The sequence below is a fragment of the Protopterus annectens genome, chromosome 2.part0 (assembly GCF_019279795.1).
Source record: "Protopterus annectens isolate FY-2018-M chromosome 2.part0, PAN1.0, whole genome shotgun sequence".
NCBI lineage: Eukaryota > Metazoa > Chordata > Ceratodontiformes > Protopteridae > Protopterus > Protopterus annectens.
Window position 1 is genome coordinate 1,164,220,030 of NC_056728.1, and position 19,077 is coordinate 1,164,239,106.

At 37.2% G+C, this 19,077-nt stretch overlaps 1 protein-coding gene and 1 long non-coding RNA gene across 2 annotated transcripts in view; one reads left to right on the forward strand and one right to left on the reverse strand.

The window, feature by feature from the left end:
• LOC122793399 overlaps nucleotides 1–14,178 on the reverse strand; it is a 178,049-nt gene extending 163,871 nt beyond the window's left edge. The window contains exon 1 of the mRNA XM_044061374.1: nucleotides 14,067–14,178. The gene's annotated coding sequence lies outside the window, so the exon portion shown is untranslated. The remainder of the gene's footprint in view (nucleotides 1–14,066) is intronic.
• The window catches only part of LOC122793400, an 805,254-nt gene that overhangs the window by 198,033 nt on the left and 588,144 nt on the right, over nucleotides 1–19,077 (forward strand). The gene's annotated exons all lie outside the window — the stretch shown is intronic.

The following is a 19,077-nucleotide window of genomic DNA, read 5'->3' on the forward strand; positions in this document are numbered from 1 at the left end:
TTGATTTATATACACACACCCAAAACATCATGTGACCTGCAGCCAAGGTCACATGACTATGTCCACACACTGAAATTTTAATACAAAAAAACTCTCTACTAAGTAAAACATTAAAAACATCATAAAAAACATTAATATCTCTTAATAATTAACTTATTACATATATATAAAGTACAACTACATATTATTTCAACTTTGTATGCTGTATTCTTGTAAGTACTGGTTTAAGAGAAACAGCTGCATTCAATTCAAGTAATTCAAATGTATAAAGGACAGGTCTGTAAAATACATTTTTAGCACCTGTCTATATGACTGAATGACTCTGCAAGATAAAGTATTATGAATTCACAGAATTTTGCACTATATAGCAAAATTATACAAAACACATGGACAGGAACATAATCACATGGACAGGAACATAATTCCAAGTGTCACTTCAATAAATCTTCAAGGCAATGGTGACACTAGAGTTCAAATAATAAAGTAAGAGGGTCTAGGTGTGAAGCCAAATGTCTCAAAGTGTGGAGGTTTACTAATCATTGATATATGTGAATAAATGACATTAAGAAACCTTGGAGATTTGAAGAAGAGGGAGTACATAAATGGCATTTAGAGAGCTGGAATATAAGCAGCAAATCTGACTTAACTCTGCATTGTAATCAAACACCGTTAATGAATGGATATATTGTAACATATAACTGTTACTTATTCTGCTTTGTTATATTTCACATATGTTCTCCTCGGTAAATAAATAATGATTCTAAGGAAGTTAACTTGTTTAAGCTTTTGTGACTTATTTTAAGTACACCTACATTAAACTGCATTGAAAATTAACCAACTTTCTCAAAATGATATATGAAAGTCATATTTTAAATAAAACTTTCCAAATACTTTTTATCAAGTACTTTCCATGCATTTTATGGCTGCGTACCTGACAATGTTTTAAATTTATGTCTCAGTTATGCAGAGGGTTGTTTCCATGTTGAAGGTATGACAGATCTTCTCTAGGTAATAATCTCCATAAATTTGTATTAATCAAGGCTTTCCATTTGCTTGCCTCAATCATTTGACATTTATATACTTTATTATAAAAAGGGTTGTTTCTTAAATGCCAGCCTTCTCCCTGTCAGTCAATTTATTTTATCTCCAAACTTTGGCTGCCATCATAAATGAGACATTTTTTTCCTCTCGTTTACATCTTACTCGGATAAATCTCTTCAGGACTAAATATCTCTTCTTTCTTCCAGTTAACACTTATTATACTAATAGCATCAGCATTTTATTTAGTCCCCTTTAGTTATAGAATTTTGTTCTGTAAATCCTCTTAGAGTCTTTCCAGTGCTTGATTTCTGTCCCTGACCTACCTTGTTTTGTTCATATCAGTGTCATAACATTCACCCTGATTCAATCCTTATTATCACTTCACTCCATCTCATTCCTTTTCTTTCTCTGTTTCACACAGTCCCTTTCCATTTCTGTTGAAAGTTATTTTCCTGACTGCTTCACTTTGTCTGTCTCCATTTTTCTTCATGTACTCACATATAATGATGCACTGGTACAGTGTGATGGGCTGTGCAAACTCAGGACCTGATTTATGTCATATCAGAGACAGCAGCCAATTAAGGACTGTGCCAGGTACCCAGTCCCAACCCAAATGTCAAGGAGATTTTTGAAATTCATCACTGATGTGGCCTTTCTGATACTCAAGGGCAGTAAATTCCATAATCTTGGACCTCAAATGGTTAAAAACATTTCTTTTGAAGTCATTATTAAACTTTGATATCTCAGACATTCAGCAAACACTTTACTTTATTATTCCTTGTGGAGTAAGTACTGCTTAAAAAGAAAGTTGCTGTGGTACTCGCCTACTGATTTTATTAGACCAGTTAAAGACGAGCAACATATCAATCCTAAAGAATCTAACTTATCAAATACAACTGAAGAGAACATAATCTCTGAGGGTTATACATTATTTAAGTGCCAGATATTTTTTGCTGTGAAGAATTTTTGTACCTACTTGAGTTTCCTGATATCTTTAACACCATAAATACAAAAAAGGAGTAGTGTTCCAAATAATGAGTCTAACAAAGATTTTAAACAGGATGAACAGAATATTAATGATATTGCTGAGAACTAATGAATGGGAATACATCTTGAAAGACAAAATAACTCCATCTGATGCTAGTGCTTACACTGGTCTGAATGATCAAATGTCTGTCAACCATTATTCTAAGATCTCTTACATATTCAGCTAATGGCAGAAATTGGTTATAGTTAAAGAATGGAATGTGATCAAAGGTCCAAAAGGAACAATATTAGTTTTCTTGGTAATATAGGTTATGTATTGACCCTGCACTGGCCCAATAATCAAGGATCCTCAATCCTCACCACTAGCACCAGTGAGGGACGTACACATTGGGAGGATGACAAGTACACACACAGTAAAGTACAATTTCCCTTAACAGCATACAGAGATCACAGTCAGTCTGGGTTGGTTTTTCCCTCTTTCTCCAGATCCCCAATAAGACTCCCCACTGGCACAGCTATAGGGTCAAGATTCCAGCACCCTATCTGTCCTTCCAGTGCTTCATGTCCCTGCCCAAGTAGCTTACACACACACACACACACACACACACACACACACACACACACACACACACACACACACACACACACACACACTTTGAGATTTGATTTATATACAAACACACATAACCTGGGGAAGGCTGGCACAGGATTACTAGCTATGCCCCCTTCTGCCAAAACTATAATGTAGTACAAGCTGCCACCAGCCACTACTTATCAACTACTTTTTAGGCCCTTACCAAAGGGTGCCCAATCTTACTGTGTAATGTTACTATTATCAAGTGGTAAGTGCAACCAAGACTTACAAATCTATTTAGAAGTGACCTGTACAGTGTCACCAAAAACATATGCAAGTACTCTAAGAGCTTAAATATCTCTAAACAAACCAGCCACAATTAAAAGGTTTAAATATATTTATTAATAAATAATAAAGGAACAAGACAATACTCAAACAACACAGTAACTACAGAGTTCAGAATCACAGGAAATATGTTAAAACAACATTGCAGGACAGTCTCAAATAAATACAGAAAACATCTAAACTAATCTTTACTATACTAGATAAAAGATATCATTGTACCCTAGTAACTTACTATTAGCAAGGAAAATGCAGAATGGATGTTTCTAGATCCAAGACAAGATTAAAAATGCCCACTCTGTCTCTGAGAGAGTTCTTAAATTAATAATTAGCATTACTGCTGGCTTAGCTTGGATGACATCACTCTTTGTCACCTGACTTCAGTTCCCAGGCTAAAAAAAAACTTAACAAAATTTAATGTTTCTATGTGAAAAAATACATATTTCTCAGACATTTGCTCAGCAATGGAAGATGTAAAACAATTAAACACTTTTTTCATTTGAGACCTAGTAATTACTTCTCTCCAGGACAGTAGAAAGAAACTTCTAGATCTTGACATTGTATCTACTTGCTGCACTGAAACTACTTTTTATAGCACATCGTAAAGCACTTTTAATTTTTACTTTTTTTTTTTTTTTAAGTTTTGCAAGTTAACTCTGCTTGTTCCAGCTTCTACTATTAAACATAATTTGCACAGGTATATAGTTTATGCAATGGCCTCTTTCCCATTTTCTAAGATAGGATATAACCTTTTCTGGTAGTTTGGTACCCTTGTTGTCTCAAGACAACCTACTGTTGACATTTTATCATTCCCACTTACTGGCTCTCCCACCTTTTGTACCCCACCTTGCCTCTGTGGGCATCTATATGCTACATGGCCCCACTGGTTGCATTTAAAACATTTAACCCTTGGTCCTGGACATGTACATGGACTAGTGGCTTCCCCTGCTACTTGCATACTCTGTTGGGGCAGTCTGGGCTGCCCACCATGGGTTCTCTTAAACCCATGAGCAGCATTGGGTATCATTTTCCTATGCTGTGATACCCTGCTTGCTAGGTATATGTCTCCCTTCTTTCCCAACTCATCTACACTAAGGCATTGTCTATCAGCTAACCAGATTCTCATGGCTTCAGGCAAAGTGCTAAGGGCTTGTTCCCTCACCAAAAGGTCTGCCAGCCCTTCAAAAGTGGTGACCTGACATCCACTCACCCACCTATAAAAATAAGTGCTTAGTTCAGCAACATATTCACACACACACTTTCATCTGCCTGTGTTAATTTAAAATATTCTAGCAAACACATTTTGACTGTATTATAATTTAAGCAATCAGCATCAGAGAGTTTAGCAATAGCAGTTATAGCTTTACCATGGAGTAATAGGGTCAGGAACCATACCCAGAGCTCTTGGTCAACATTATACTGTTTACATACCCTCTCAAACATATGAATGAAACAATCAAAAGTATCCCCCTCTGTAAATTGTGGAAGAAATTTACAGAACTTTGTTGTTTTTTGGCGTTCGGTTACTCCCTTCCCCATTACCTCCATGACTCTGGTGAAGAATCAGCATCTCCTTTTCATATTGTCTCTTCCTCTCCTTCTCCTCAGCTTCCAGGCATCACAGCTTCTCATTTTCTTCAGCCTTCAGACACTGCAATTTCTCAATTTTCTCAGTCGCTAGATGCCTCAGCCTCTCTGCTGCCTCTATTTCCAAACACTTGGTCTCTAACTCAAGTCTTTTTAACTACAGATGGATTTTTAAGCCATATGTGGAAATAATGTTTAAGTCCTATGTGGAAAGGTTGAGCTGTTCATTTTCTGAGAGTTGTACATCTCCATGGCCAGTCTGATTGTCCTCCTGGTTGCTATTCTGTGATGCAGCTGTGAATAAAGCTGCAATCATGTCTGTTTTAGTCAGGCTGGCATGCACCAGTCCTTTAGCCTGGCACATAGCCAAATGGCTCCTTGTCAGCTTGCCATACTCCTCTGCTGACATGCTTGCCTGCTCTTCCTGACTAACTATGCAAACAAAAAAGTAAAAAAGTTGTGATATGAACTCCGGATGTTCATTGTGTGGCTGATTGAGAGTACAAACACCTTCAGTGACCACCATACACAGGCTACAGGAAATCAACATCCACACCACTACAAGCCAATTAATATGTGATGTGGCTAACTCACCACTGTCAACCAATTAATATGTGATATGGATATCCCACCACTGCCAAACAATTAATATGTGATACCCCTACACTGGCCCAGTAATCAAGGAGCCTCAGTCCTCACCACTAACACCAGTGAGGGACGTAAACATTGGGAGGATGACAAGTGCACACACAGTAAAGTACAATTTCCCTTAAGAGCACACAGAGATCACAATCAGTCTGGGGCTGGTTGCTCCCTCTTTCTCCAGATCCCCAATAAGACTCCCCACTGGCACAGCTATAGGGTTGAGATTTTAACTGTGTGGCCAAGCCAAAACCTCCAGCACCCTTTCTGTTAAACCAGTGCTTTCTGTCCCTGCCCAAGTAGCTGACACACACACCCCCTTTGAGATTTGATTTATATACAAACATACACACACACACATGGGGAAGGCTGGCACAGGATTACTAGCTATGCCCCCTTCTGCCCAGACTATAAGGTAGTACCAGCTGCCACCAGCCACTACTTATCAACTACTTGTAAGGCCCTTACTAAGGGGTGCCCAATCTTACTGTATAATGTTACTATTATCAAATGGTAAGTGTGACCAAGACTTTCAAGGCTATTTAGGAGTGGCCTGTACAGTGTCACCAAATACATATGCAAATACACTAAGAGCTTAAATATCTCTAAACAAACCAGCCACAATTAAAAGGTTTAAATATATTTAACAATAAATAATAAAAGAACAAGACAATACTCAAACAACACAGTAACTACAGAGTTCAGAATCACAGGAAATATGTTAAAACAACATTGCAGGACAGTCTCAAATAAATACAGAAAACATCTAAACTAATATTTACTATACTCCTTAAGAGATATCACTGTACCCTAGTAACTTACTATTAGCAAGGCAAATGCAGAATGGATGTTTCTAGATCCAAGACAAGATACAAAATACCCACTCTGTCTCTGAGAGAGTTCTTAAATTAATAATTAACATTACTGCTGGCTTAGCTCGGATGACATCACTCTTTGTCACCTGACTTCAGTTCCCAGGCTAACAGAAACTTAACAAAATTTAACGTTTCTATGTGAAAAAAATACATATTTCTCAGACATTTGCTCAGAAATGGAAGATGTAAAACAATTAAACACTTTTTTCATTTGAGACCTAGTAATTACTTCTCTCCAGGACAATAGAAAGAAACTTCTAGCTCTTGACATTGTATCTGCTTGCTGCACTGAAACTACTTTTTATAGCACATCGTAAAGCACTTTTAATTTTGACTTTTTTTTTTTTGAAGTTTTGCAAGTTAACTCTGCTTGTTCCAGCTTCTACTATTAAAACATATATTTGCACAAGTATATAGTTTATATACATTTCTGTTCTTTTCCAGTAGGGTACACTGTGATTACATTTTAGCTCAGTACTTTACACACACTTCTGCACCAGTAGTTTAATATACACATAACATATAGTTCTCTTACATTTGTAAGACAAGCATATGAATCATATTAATATTCACAAATGACATATGATTATTTACAAAATTCCAGATAGCTGGGCTGGCAGTGTCCCTGGTTATGTTATTTAATGTTTTCCAATTGTACAATAGTCCCTATATATTGTTATGAGTTCAGTTCATCAGATAACCTAGTCACTATTGTCAACACCTTAGAGTCATCAGAAAATGTTGTAAATTAAGTACTAGGGAAGAGTAGAAATTGGACATGTTTACATACATTCAAATGAAATGGACCTAATATTAACTCCTGCATAACTTATTTTAGGCTAGAAGAGCATTGCTTTTTCTAACACAGCACCTTCTATCATAATCCAACTTTAAATCCAGTAAAACACATAACTATTGGTACCCATGTTATTCAAGGTGTCTAATATAGGACGATGTGGGACAGAGTCAAATCCTTTTGAGTGGTTTAAGTATATCACACCAACTAGTATAATATTATCTAATGGTTTAGTGACATTATTATAAAAAAATTACAAGATTTATCATACATAACTATAAATTACTAAGTCCATTCTGATTACTATTAAGCTTTGCAATAACATGAAAGACTATTAATGACAAAAGAACGTATTCAAAATATTTTCATATATTACAAACTAGGATGATTGGCTTATAACTCATAACATAGTACTGTTTTCACCTTTAGTGACTTGAAATAAATAGCTTTTATCCTCAGTCCTAAAATAAAACTCACAGTTAAGAAGCACTGAAATGAATAAGCAAGGCATGGTATAGATATAGGTATAGCAGACCTTACTTTACTTAATGTTTCTGGCCCTGTAGCTATATGAATTATTCCAAATGCATTCTGAACTAGCTCCAGGTTTATTATTGGACATGCCACTGAACCAGTAATAGACACAGCTAACAGGTCAGTTCCACTATTGGAAACAAATGGAAAAAAAGCATAACTTAATCTTTCTAAAACCCTGTTGAGTTCTAAAACTGTGACACTATCAACCACAAGGTAAGGCTCTGTGTATTCTTGTTACTTCTATCTTTTTTATTATCAGTATTGTAAGTGGCCAGCTTAAAGTTTATATTTTATTTTAATCTCTGTGTTGTAGTATATTTCTCTTTACTTTTATAAACAGAAAATGTCGGTAAATGCTCCAGCAATAATGTTTTTTTCTTACTAGAAGGCACTTTGTAGATGAGTATGTGTTTACTAGTACTAACATTAAATTTGGTATGCAATGCTAGCCTTTTTCAAGAAGTTCACTATTAACCATACTTTGTAAAGTAACTATTTTGTTCACCTGATTTAAAAATTGTACCATACATAAGTGGCATACTCCATAATAATATATAGGATGTCTAAGCTGCTCAGCTCAGGACAGATGGTTAAATACTAAAAATTATTGTTCAACCAGACAATAACTAGTACCTTTAGCTGTCTGGTCAGTTTGTCTACCACTTAATTATAACCTGCCTTTCATGCATGGACAAGCAACATGTTTTTGTTATGGTTAGGGTAGCAAAGTTTTCCAAAACAATTTTGGGGGTATTTAACCAGCTAAAATGACAATACTAACTAAACTAATAAGTTTTGTTAAAAAGAGATCTAGGTCTTCCTTGTTCAGAATGGGAGTTGAGTAAAAGCTAATTTTATCTAAGTCTATTTTATTAATAGTGGCACTTGACGACAAAATGTTTCCCTTATTTAAGTCTAACTACCCCCATAATAAGCTAGCAGATTATATCTTTGTCTTTTATCTACTGTACATCAGTATGTATGTATATAAACAGATGTCATTTTGCTTGTGCCTTTATTTTTTCTCTTGTGCACAATTCCTATCCCATCCCATCCCTACACAGAAACATTTTCTGATACGGTTTTAGAATACATACTTTTTTAGAAATAAGGAATGAGGTATTATTTCCCCATTTATCTGTGTTGTTTATAACAAAGACTCCAAAAGCTCAGAATGTAACTAATTTTGTAAATCTTCAGCTCCATGGTATTCTGCAAAACTCCTTGTTATGTAACAAGTAGCAATGGGTTAGGTAGTGTTATAATGCAGATGGCTTATGAATGCTTTGAGTTCTTAGTACATCCATCATCACCGTAAGTACATGTACATACAGTGCAGAACTTTGTCATGTAGTCAGATGTTATAACACTCATTCTGACTAGATTATAATGATATTACAGCTGTATCATACACTGATTAATGCACAGCTCTCTAGGTATTTGAACTACTTCATTTCTATGCACTTACGGACATTCTTAAATACTTAAGCCTGCAATGAATGACATAAAAAATTATATCAGGATGTTCTACACTCACTGCTTGGGTTAGTCACAGATCTGTTAACTAGTTCCTTGTCATTTTAGGATACAGCAATGTTAATGACATGCAGATACTGTTCTACTTTAAGTAACCATCAATCATTGTACATTCACTGTGTCCAGCACACACTTATCATCAACTGAGATGCCATGCATTATGTAAACAAAGGCTTACTGTCTATCTCATTAGATGAATAGAAATCTACTGCCTCAGCCAGCATTTTAGCCTGGCATAATGTTCATCTTATTATTATATGTTTGGTGATATTCTGACTAGGAACCTTGTTGATGTTTATATACTTTAGCATACCATAGACAAACACTGATATAGTAATAGCTACCCTTCTTGTTGCACTTACTTTTTAATTCATAAATAGATTAGTACTAGGCTAACAGCTGTTGTAGGCCATTTTAAGCCTAGGCAATTACCTCATGTGAGAATCAAACCCTGCACCTTGTGTCTGAAGGTAAACACCTTAACCTCCCACACTAGGAGCCTATTTCTAATGTATAGCCTTAACTGATGTCACTAACAATCATATATTGGGCTCCTTCTCTTAAACTTGTCCATATTTGCTTTAAAAGCATTTATAAATTGAGAGAAAAAAGCTATTTCTTTCACTAAGTATGATGCATAAAATCTGTAGTATGTATAATACATAAAAAGGTCAAGAACCTTCCATCCTCGCTGACAAATAAATCAATATGCACATAAAAGTAAAAATGTACACAGACATACTTTTATAAGAGCTCTTTATTTCCTACTACCCATTGTAAACCTCACAACCTACACACATGCAAAAGTACATAATAGGTCACAGGCTAAATTCTGCATGGTCCGGTGTTACAAGACATCTGGGGTAGGAACATTCTGCCTCTGTTGTCAGATAAACTTTAGCTGTACTTCTCATAATGTTAACAATGAATTCCTCCCCTCACCTCCTTTTCCTTTCCAAACACAATAAACATCTCAGAATAAGAATCCTGGCGAATGGTACTCCGTTCCCCAGTGCCTATTGAGATATTTCCCGCCACTTTATCTCCATCAATGGTAACTTAGCTTACCATGCTGTCTGTAAGATACAGTTTTGCACATGGAAAAAAATCCCATTCTTGTTTAGCAGGTCATTACCTTGGCCTAGTATATATATTCTACTAAAATGGATGCCCCACTTCCCATTTATCACTGTGTAAACTGTTTGATTGTTAAAAACAGTACTCCTGGATTCTCTCTAAAAGAGGGCCTTGAGTCCATGGAGCTTATTCTACAAACTAATAAAATCAATCAAAAATAGAAACTTTTCGCCAATTGTTTTTATCCTAAAGGAAAGAAAACAGACCACTGTCACCTGTCATACCCAGTCCTCACTCTCCTACTGGTATCTGACTACTATAATATCCCCTAACCCTTATCTACTTACAGTGGTGGGTCAGTCCCCTACCTCAATGTCACACATACAATGCTCTCTGCTTTATAGATCTCAGGGTTGTCTTCATTCCAGCTGAATGACATACCTTTACTCTCCTGGAATGGACTATTCATATTTATGGGTGGAACTTAACTGTTCCAGGATAGGCAACTATCAGCTGCCCTCACTGTTAGTGAGATGAGGTATTTGTGCAAGATTCCCTAATCCCCCAAACCAGTGGCTGCTGTTATATGCAACCTATAATAGTAGTCTCCAAAGCATGCAAACTATTTCACATGTCCAGCCTACATCAGCAAACACTTTAATGGTCATATGCAGATTTGACAGAATAGTTAATAGCAAGATTCACAGCGGTGGCCAGTATCTGCTAGGCATCAACAAAGCACTAGGCTGAGCATGCCTCCTCCAAGGATGGGCAAACTGATGATGACTACTATCTTTCTTTCACATTTGGATCCTCCTGTGCTGGACCACTAATTAGCAATCTCATAAACTGGAAAAATACTAACCAGCTGCTGTGAACCCCCACCAACTTTATTCTGGTCTTCTCGCTCCTTGGCTTAGAAAAACCCTTGAAGGAAGTAATCTTAATTACAAGCTGTTAAGCAATTATATAACAACAAACCTTGGAAGATTAAAGCAATGCCAACCACAAGGAAAGAAAAATTCCTAAAATAAAAACAGTGTTATTTCACAACCATTTTAAGACATCACTAAATTCTAACACTTAAATATTATTTTAGTTATATATAAAGAAGAAAATATATTAAATGCTTTGACATTATGCCCTGTTATAGTGTAATTTTATTTTATTTGCCCTTTTCCGCAGTATAATGTGATCTTGGAGTTGGTATATTTAGTTGGGGGAGATGGCAAGCAAAGCCTCTCACTTGGATAGGTTTGAAATGTGTCACTGTTTTTTTGTTATGTTGGCTAGCTACCTCTTTTCCTGGATTAAATTCTGGTTATGTGAAAGTTCATTAAATTCAGGTTTCGGTGTTGTCGTCTCAAATTAATGAAATTCGGATAAGTGGAATTTTGGTCTACTCAAGTAGACCCATGCATATACATACATATATATATATATATATATATATATATATCTAGATATATAAATACATATATATATATATATATATATATATATATATATATATATATATAATATATATATATATATATATATATATATATAATGCTTCCAACTTTTCTGAAGTGTCTTTGTTTTATTGTCTATTCCAGCCTTTGGAACATGATTTACCCTTTAAGGGGCTAATATCCCTGAATATTCTGAAACTACATTAATCATATTTCTGCTATTCATATCCCTAATATTTTCTTAAAAAATAAAATTTAAAGCATCTGTGTTACCAGTATAGGATTTCTGGCATCCATGAAGAATATCACATATCTCACTCTTCTAATGTTGCATAATTCAAACAAGTATCTTATGTCTCTTGTTATATTAGCTAAGAAGGTAGAATTTCATACAGGTAAAAATATTATACATCTGGCATGTGCCACATGGTAAGGGTGCAGTAAGTGAGTCTGCTGTTTATCTAAGTTGTACATTTCCTCTGCAGCAAACCATATGTTACATTCCTGTCATGGTAATATGATATTATAAAACATCATTATTTATTTCTTTAGTATGAGCCTGTTCGTAATTACACACCATTTATTTCTGAAAATCTGTTCTGATACCTTGGCCTAGGTATTATATTTCAGAACTAAAAAAAAACATTTTCTCATTACTTCTAACAAATTATTATACAGGAGTAGTCAGTGATCATCTCCAAAAGCATTTTCCTAGATATTTACTCTTTACTCTAAATATGCTATACTGCAAATGGGTAGCCTGTTTTACAATAGAAAGAAAAATGAAGAAAAACATTTCCAATCATTGTTTTATTGCTTGTGTAATTACAACAGTTTGCTGCATATTTTGAGTTCTGCTATAGTAGACTCAATAATTTTAAGAAAGTTCTATCTTATATCATTTTAGCAGTGTTAAATAAATCAATAGGCTTTTTGAGAATTTCTTACAAGTTAAGTAATATTTTCTTTTTTTATTCATTCTTTACTACTTAATTTACTACAGCAAGAGATATCAAGTAGGTAGTCACTAGTATGAAAACATTAATGGAATCATTTGAGGCCGAAATCTGGATTTGTTTCATTTGACTAAATCCATACAGAAATCGTTATCAACAAATCAACAGCCAAATACAATTTAGCAAGCTCAGTACACAAATAAACATTATTGCAAAGCTGCAAGACCCTCTCCACCAAAGCCCCTACATACCTTACATAAATATGCTAACTGCATGATTGAGCAACCATGGAAAAAGCGGACATGCCATCACAAATAATACACCCACCCCTGCACCACATTTGTAGGACACGGCTGCACAAAAAAGCAAAGCAAAACAGAACTACAAGAAAAGGTAAAAAAATACATTCCAAGCACAATTTTAAAAAGTCTACGCAAAGCCACAAAACAAAACAATTCACATAAAACAAACTAAACATGAAAACTGCAAATGAAATACCATAAAAATGAGCAATATAATCGGTAACAATCACCTACTTTAATTAAAGTGACTCTCATTTTTCGTATTTCACTAAAATTGAATTCAGCTAACTGGACCTCAATATTATATCATGCTTCCCTGAAATCTCATACTCTGTCCTACCCACCATTATCTTTCATATGCCAAAGATCAGGTAAATCTATTTCAAAGTAACTGGAACCTTAAATATTCTAGAAGACACTATGTACATTTGTACAGTAAATTATATGATTGTCCATGCCTGCATGTTACTTCATGCACATGTGCAAGTGTTATAATTTGCAGTAGTTGGAAGCATACAGTTCAGGCAACATTATTTCAGCGTGGCTCAGTAATGACTTACGTTGTGAGAAGACTGCTGCATATTGTCTGCGCCCATGTCCCATTGGAGAAAACATAAATGATTACTTAATATCTATAGACAGTTGTTTGAGAAAAAGATGCAGTACTGAGCGATATTTATGAACTGAAGACAAAGTGTCAAATCTAGGCTTTGAAAACTTCTACAAGTTGCAACTGGTGTTACTGGATTTTACATCACTGACTTTTTCATGCAGATTTCTACCACATACAGCAAATTGTAGTTTGCGTGCAAGATTTGCTTCAAAGAAAAATATCAGTGTGCCAGTCCTAGTTTTTTTTCCTTTCAACTCATTAAGGTCTTTGTAAAATAAATCCACAGACAGTACATTATCAATTAATGGCACTGCATATAACTACTTATTGCCATGACATCAGTGATGGGCATGTTAGATATTGCTCCAAACTCATAACTGCCAGGTGATAATATCCTTGGCCTGCTCCAATTCCAGAACATTCTGTTAATTAAGTACATCTTCAGAAAGGCACTATAATGTAAAAACAAATTACTGTATAACACCTATAATGCATGCTGATTCCATTAATGCTTGCAGGTAGATACAGACCGAACAAAAGTATTAAATAATACCTTTAATACATGTTTAGCTCACTAATGCCTGCAGCGTAGATGTAGACCCAGCAAAATTATTATATGACACATTCAGTGCATGCTGGACTCATTGAGGCTTGCAGTCTAGAGGTAGATACAATGAACTTACAAAAAAAAAACAATTAATACTTGCAGTCTAGAGGAAGACACAATGAAGATATTAATATGCTTACTGTTTCTCCTTCTCCTAAAATTTCTTATATTCAAGGACAGCCTGTTTTACAGATATTTTCATTACAGAAGGGAAGGTTAAATAAACTGCTGCCACAGCTTGAAAGCAGCTTCAAGCTAGCAGACATTTAAGCTTTTTGCTGAAAGGCAACAGCCAATCATTGTTTTGCAGCACTGATAAAGTATCACAAATTTAAAAAGTGAACTGTGCTTCATGAAACTGGCCATTAAACTCCTACACACTATGTTCATATTTCAGGTCTTTTTTACTCCTAAATTGCTTGCTGTTTTCAGTTTAAATGATTGTTTTGATGAAGATGTGTTTGTATTTTCTAAAGTTAGCATAACTGTACCCAAATATGCATATCTTGCACTTTCACCTCACTGTTATCTTCAATTCATGTTACTAAAAAAAGAAAGTTGTGTCTGAAGGCAGTGAAACGAAGGCAAGCCTTCCTCCCATTCTTTTATGGCTAAATAGCTCACTCAGCTAATAATGCTATAACATCTAAAGTGCAAAATGTGCCCCTTAAAGTAAATTTTATTACTGTCTTTTTCATAGTATTTACTGAAGGATTTGAGGTAACAACTACAATATCTTCAAAACTGTAACCCTTTTAGGTAAAAATATTCAAACTATGCCCTCATCTAACAAAAAAGCATTGCAACAATGAATTGCCCCTTTGCATGCATATATCAAAACCCATAATAAGGGTCCTTACCTTCTCATGCTCTTTTACTGCTCTTTAGGGAAATGGGTTGGTTCAGGATCAAATATACCTTTAGCTGTCCCCACCCCAGTAGTCATGAAGGGGCCCAGCTGTTTAAAGGGATTCAGTTACAACACTGTCTATTTGTACTTTCATGTATTGTATAAGCTTGCTCAGGCTCATATAATCTAGTGTGTGCTTGAAATATTACACAGTAGTCAACTCTAAATGTGTTTGTACCATTCAGATAATAATCATTGCTATGTAAACTATGCACCCATGTCACCTACATGATGGTGGGCCTAAGGAACCTACAGGTTTGCTTGCTCCTTCTGAGAAAAAAAAACAGCTACAACACAACCCAAATGATACATAGCCCACAGACTCAGTGTGCCAATAAACCACAACCCATAAGGCAAAACAGCGTACCCAACACACTAGTCATAGGTGACTCTATAGTCAGGCACACTAATGTCCCACTCACCAGGCTAAACAAGGAGAAGGTTATTGTCAGCTGCCTGTTGGGTGCCAGGATCCGCCACATAACCCACGCACTCAGATCACTCCACAACAAGTACAAATATGACTCTGTCATTGTCCATGTTGGTATGAACGACCTGAGACATACCTCCCTGGACTACATGAAAAGAGACATGGAAGAGCTCTCCGATCTTGTAGCCCAGACAGGTATGACCCTAGCCCTAAGTAGCATCCTGCCATCATCCAGAATGATACCACAGTACAAGGACAAAATGATTGACTTCAACAATTGGCTAAGGTTCTGGTGTCATTCTAAGGGGATCCAGTCTCTGACTGCCTGGGACAACATGGTCAACAGACCACAATGCTTTGCCAGAGATGGCCTGCACCTGCTGCCCCTGGGATTCCGGATACTGGCTAAGCCTCTTGACGTCCCTATAGTGCCTTTTTTAGGCAAGGTTCAAATGACAAATTCACCACTGTAACAGGAACAGGCAAGCAAAAACTGAGGGTAATGCTACTCAATGTTAGAAGTCTAAATCTCAAAAATGCACTCACTCGAGGCACTCCTTAAAATGGAGAACATTGATATCTGTGCAGTGACTGAGACCTGGTTCAAGGCTCTAGAGAGCACTCCTGCATTACCAGGCTATAACTCATATCACACTTTTCGGCCATCTAACCTTTACCAGAACACCAAAGGCAGAGGTGTGTCCATATTCATTAAGGATATCCACACCTCCAGGCTAGTTGCACAATATAATGCATCCGAGGTTATCCAAGTGCAACTAACTCTGGGAAAAAACTGCAATACAAATTGTAGCTTGCTGCAAATCCCCCAGCATGCCCCAGGATTCCCACTCCTCTTTTCTTGATATACTGAAAATATTAGGGTTCAACCAAACACCCTAATAATGGGTGATTTCAATTAACCCACCATTAACTGAGAAAACTACTCGTACCAACTCCTTTGCTCAGCGCTTTCTGGAATTCATAAATTCCAATGCTCTGGATCAACTTATCCACACCCCCCCAGGGGCAACAATATCCCAGACCTAGTCATTACTAACATGAGTGACCGGTGTTGCACATCTGAAGTCAACTCCTCGTTGGTTAGATCCAACCATAAGCTAATCCCCCTAGATAGTCACATCCCACCCCCACCCACAATTAAGAAAACCACAGTAAAAAAATTCTCCAAAGCCAACTTCATGCTTCTTAAGGCAGAAGTCACGAACTTCATGACATCCATGCAGATACAGTTATGACTGCTGAATCCAGCACTAATGCACTCTATAAGCACTTACACGAGTGCATGGATCGTGCTATCTTCCAAAAAAAGGAAGCCAATCTGGTGGTCCCCTGCCATAAACAAACACTACAACAGAAGGAAGAAGGAAGAAACTGTTGCAAAAGAGAGTAAAATCCCATGAGTGGAGGAGCTCCCTGGTCAGCCTCAGTAAGAAGCTGAGATCCCTTATAAGATCCTAAACTAGCTACAAAAACAAAATCGCCACTGATTCTAGGGACAACCACAAAGCATTCTATAGCTATGTCAAGAATTTCAATGGAAACACCCAGATCTGCTCTGAGTTACAGCACAATGGCATGAAAATTACAGAACCAACTGATATTACCAACATCCTGGCAGATAGGTTCAGTGCTAACTTTACTCCCCCTCTCACCCTCTAAAGGGCCCATATCTATACAAGAAGAATGCAGAGTCCCTGTAATCATATCTATCCAGGTAAAAGCTGCACTCTCTAAAACCAAAAACACAGCATGCATGGGACCGGACAACATCCCAAGCTGCATTTTACACGAACTTCAGGACGAATTGGCTCCCCACCTAAGCACCATGTTCAATCATAGTCTCACATCAGGCTTTGTGCCCAATGAGTGGCACACAGCAACAGTTATCCCACTCCACAAAATGGGAGCCACCACTGATCCTGGGAACTATTGCCCTATTAGCCTGACGATCCTGGTCTGCAAGGCCATGGAACGTATCATCATAGAACTCATAAACAAAGACATTGGTAACCTCCAAAATCTGGACCCCACGCAGTTCAAGTTTGTGAAAGGCAGATCATTCCTTCTGAACCTGATCAACTTCTTTGAGGCAGTCACCAAAGCCGTAGATGAGGGTAAGGTGGTTCACACATCCTATCTTGATCTTGCCAAGGCTTTCAGCACCATCCCCCATGCTGGAATTATAGCTAAACTCACTAAACTAGGTATAAATCTCTATGTCACAAGATGGGTTGCCAACTGGCTCACTGACAGAACCCACACTGTAAAAGTTGCAGACTCCAAATCTGACTTCAAACCAGTGACAAGTGGAGTACTACAGGGTTCAGTCCTGGGACCTCTTCTGTTTGGTATCTACTTCTGTGAAGTACAGGCTAACACAGACGGCCGCTGGCTAATGAAGTTCACAGATGACTGCAAACTAGGAGCCATAGTCGAGTCTCCAAATGATGTGGACATCCTACAGAAGAGCCTCACTGAGACAGATGCCTGGTGTCAGAGGCATTGCCTCAAGCTCAATGCCAAAAAGTTCATTGTCATCCCCTTTGGTGAAAACTCTGTACCCATGAACTACCACATAAACGGCAGTCTACTTAATGCTGAATGTGTGATAAGAGACCTTGGGACCCAGGTGGACAGTAGTCTCTCCTTTGGTAATCACATCGCCATAGTAGTCAAGAAATCATTCTATGTGGCACACCTCATCACAAAAGGGTCCTTATCCAGGAAAAAAGAGGTCATTGTTCCCCTCTACTCGGCACTCATTAGACCCATTATAGAGTACAATGCCCCTTTTGGCATGTACCTCACAAGACATCTGCAGCAGCTGGAAAGGCCACAGAAGTACCTCACAAAGAGGATTATTGGCCTGAAACAGATGCCCTACACTAACCGTCTCAAAAAACTCCGGCTTTACTCTGTAGCAAATCACCTACACCGAGGAGATCTCTGCCTAACATATAAAGCTATGTTAAACCCAGAGCTGTTGGACATGCTACTCCTAAAGAAATCCCAATCCCTCCGAGCTACATGCTCTAGGGACCTAAACCTTGTCACCACAATAAACAGGACATGCTGGAGGGATAGATTCCTGTCCCAGACACTTTCTATACTCTGGAACAAGCTACCCATCTATGTCAAGCAAAGTTCCTCATTAGCACTCTTCAAGAAAAATCTTGATTAGTGGATGGGAAATAGGAAATACACCCCGGGGATCACTTCTGTGGCTCTGCTCGACAGGGGCACAGGAAATTAACTTTCTTGGGTGGCGTAAGCCAGGGAGCCTTGTTGGCTAGGCTTACTTACGCCCTTGGGCCAATAGCCTAGTACCTACCTATGAACCTGTGAACCTATGAGCAGGAGATGCTGTCCTCTATTTTGGCTTTCTTGGGTGGGCACAGATCAGATTTTTTGGGTGGACCATGCTGATTTCTTGGGAAGGCACAGCAAAGCCATACTTGGGTGGACACAGCAAAACATTCTTGGTTGGATACAGCACTTTATTATCAGCCCTACAGCAGCAAGCCTCGAAACAAAATTTTAGAACAACTCTGTCATTCATTTTTCACTTGAAAATTTGCATTGCATTTTCTCTTCTTCATTTACTATAGAATATTATAGAATACTTTAAAGAGCCAGAGATTCAAGGTTGTAACTGTGCAGTCTGTTGCAGTGCATTTAGTATACCTTGAATTACAGAGTGAAACCTTTACTGCCCAGCAATGATCTAATGCTCTACATACATAATTTTAAACTGATGGCTGACTACTAACATTCCTGTACAGCTTACTTT